Here is a 3,377-nt window from a genome sequence, read left to right as displayed (position 1 = left end):
GCTCTGCTTCTCAACTGCCCACATGGCCCGTCCCTCCGTGGGCGCCAGTCCCCGACTGTAAGCAAAGAGGGTGGGCTGGAGGACCATTATGGCTCTTCTAGCTCTGGAAATTCTAGACTCCTGCTTTGAAGACATTTTGAAAACCAAGATCTTTGGTCAGGGCAGAGAAGTGGACCACACATTTTACTAAACCGGGCTGGGATGGGAGTGCTTGGCTGCTGGCTGCGTGATGGAGACCCAGAGAACCAAAGCCCAGTGTGCATGGGGAAGCTGACCATCGAGTGGCTTTGCCTTCAGAACAGATAACCTGCAAAGTGGATCTTTGGGCTGCAGAGACTCCAGCCTTGCCTGCCAATCTGAGGCTGCCCCTGCTCTCAGCAGGTTCTCACAGGAAGCTGGGCTCGTTGTCCCCCTATTGATGAGCTGACTCGAGTCACTGATGGTCACTCTGTGCCAGGTGCTATGCTGTGCACTGAGGTTCAGGTGAATCGGACCCAGGCCCTGGCATCTCAGAGCTCCCAACCTTTCTCCCCTCCTTCAAGGCCCAGCTGGAACACCCCTCTTCCAGGAATTCTCCCTGGCTTCCAGCTCTGACTTCTAATGTCCCCCTGGTGTAGTATAAACCTAGCCCACGCCCAGGAACTTTCCAGGGCACCAGGACCCACAAACCCTGGACTGTGAAAAGGTCAAGACAGGTCCCCGCAGCCCTACCCCGTGCTGGGGCTCAGGAGTTGTGGTCAGAATTGTCACTTGGCAATAAGGACTTATGACACAGCTCTCATCTGTCCTGGCTGGAAGCAAAGGCACCAATTTGACCCAGCACCCATGTGTTGGGCTCAGAAGCTCCTAAGTAAGCGAGGACATTGTGTTGTCCAAATGTTCCAAGTAATCTGCAGAGGGGCAGGGTCACCTTGTGACCGTGGAGAACACAGGGGCTCTGCATCCCAGGCCTGCCTCTTCCCAGCTGTGTGGGGCTGGCAGGTCACATAAACTCTGTGGGCCTCAGTGTCATCGCCTCTAAAATGGGCTAATAATGCCTCCTAGCACAGTCACTGTGTGGCAGCTTAAACTAGTTAACGGGTTCAGATGCTGCCAGTGTTCCAGAGATGTGTTCCCCTCCTTCCCGGGCCCTCTGGGGCTGGCATTCACCACCCCGACACACTGAGTCTGCTCCCAGAGGACACCTTCCCCCTCGGAGGAACACCAAGGCTCACTCTGGGCCTCCGCCCACCCCACACAAACATAGGCTGGGCAATGCTGGCTGGGGGCAAGACAGGGCCCTGATGTGATGAGACACGCCCTGCCGAGTCCTCAACTGGTCATGTCCAGAGAAGCAGCCCCAAGGGCACCCCCTAGCAGTGGGAAAGATCTGTTTCCACCAGTCTGTGAAGACGGCCCCTGCCCCAGGTACCTAGCCTGGCCTGGGCCCTGCCGCTCCCATGCTGTGCCATGGCAGAGGCTCCCCAGAACAGGACATGGGCAGCTCTGCTTGGGTTTGCCCTTCACTCTACAGGGTAGGTAGTGCCGTGGAAATACACGAGCTCTGGCGTCAGGCAGACTGGGGTTCAAATCCAAGGTCCATTCCTTACTGGCTGTGAGATTTTGGTCAATTCACTTATCCTCCTTGACCCTCAGTTGTCCCATCTTGAAAATGGTACTAGGACCACCCACCTCCTGGCATGGTTGTTAGACTAGTGTCTCTGATGTTAGGTGTAAAGGACTCACAGGGCCTGGCATGTACGCCCTGGGGAAAAGCTCACTCCCTGATAACAAAGAGGCCACCTCTGTACTCCGTGCACAGGGAGCGGTAGAGGGAAGAAGGCCAGGTGAAGAACAGACCCCAGACAAGCACCGAGGGCCCAGAATTCGCCCAGATTCGCTCTCCGGGCTTGTCAGAAAGTCCTTGGAGAGATAAACTGGGATGGGCTCTCCCCCTGGGAGAGGAGAGCCCAACATCCACCCAGTGAAGCTGAAGGTCACATCAAATCTGAAAGGCGACTTTGTTCTCTGCAGCTTCATCCGTTATGCATGAAAGAGCAGATGGCGAGTGCTCAGGATTCATAATTTGAGACATCCGGAGACTGAAGGCATTGGCCAAATTTAAACCGAAAGACGGACTTGTTGAGTGTCTTCTCAGATTATGGGAGAAGAAGAAAGGAGAGAATTTCTTAGTCATCTACCATCCACTCAGAATTCACAGCCAGTCTGCCCAACGGCTGATATCAGAGGTCTCCACCCTGGGTTCCGGATATTTTTATGATCACTGTTTGAAAGGAACAAAGAGATAAATGTCCGAGAAGACCCCCACTAGAGCTTGAAGAGAGCGGCCCTTCTGTGCGGCTCTACAGGAGGCCACAGGCAGCATGACTGCAGATGTGACTCCCGGGGGATCAGAACGTGGCAGAGTCAAGGGCCACAGAGATCTGAGTCTGGGCTGTGGTCTGTCAAGCACTGGCAGCAGCGCCTGCAGCCTCGGTGCCTGCAGCAGGAAAGGGAGCTAGTACCATGGGGCTCGACAGGAGTGCCGCGATGAGCTGGAATTGAGAGCCCGGCACGGCCCTGGGCACAGACGAAGAGCTCAGTTAACAGTAGCCCCCATTATTATCAATTTTACTTTGACTGCCTTAAATGTATTTGGTCCAAATTGCCTTTTGCTCTGAGATAAGCTTTGAGCCATCTAAGTACATCACCAACAATATAATTGTCACCCAAATCTCACAAAACCCAGGGGGGCAGAAAGGGTGGTGATTGTTGTACCCTTTTCCCAGATGGGGAAACTGAGGCTCAAGGAAAGAAGTGACTGATCCAGTGTCACAGCCCCAGGTGGCAGAGCCAGAGCTAGACCTTGGGTCTCCCAAGTCACGAAAACACACTTTCCTTCATCCCCCACCCTAGTCCCCAGTCACACCCAAGCCACACGTTTTGAGTCCACATGGACAGGGAGGGTGTCTGGACTGCTGTCCCCAGCACTGAATCCCAGGACTGGTTTGTGTTTAGCACAAAGTCTGTCAAATGAATAAACGTCACGGACTCATTTGAGAATGTGATGGAAATGAGAGACACCAACCCCAAGAAAAATGTATGTGTGGCCACACGCATAATGTACATTTCAAGGGGTCACAGACCTTGGTTAGGAGGCCTTGACCTAGGTTTTCAGAGGCCTCTCCAGTGCTGAGCTCACTAAGCTATCCAGAGATGACCTCATCGCACAACCCATCGGCCTGGTGGAAAGGGGGCCCTCGGGCTCCATCTAGGGGATCACAGACCATTATCCCCCATGTCTGGGTCTGTGGCCACCGCTGCTCCAACCACCCAGGGCAGGGGCTGCCCAAGGCCACGCTGCTACGTGGCCACCACGACACTCCATGCAAGTGCTC

The sequence above is a fragment of the Mesoplodon densirostris genome, chromosome 2 (assembly GCF_025265405.1).
Source record: "Mesoplodon densirostris isolate mMesDen1 chromosome 2, mMesDen1 primary haplotype, whole genome shotgun sequence".
In the NCBI taxonomy this organism is placed as follows: domain Eukaryota; kingdom Metazoa; phylum Chordata; class Mammalia; order Artiodactyla; family Ziphiidae; genus Mesoplodon; species Mesoplodon densirostris.
Note: the sequence above shows the minus strand (reverse complement) of the source record.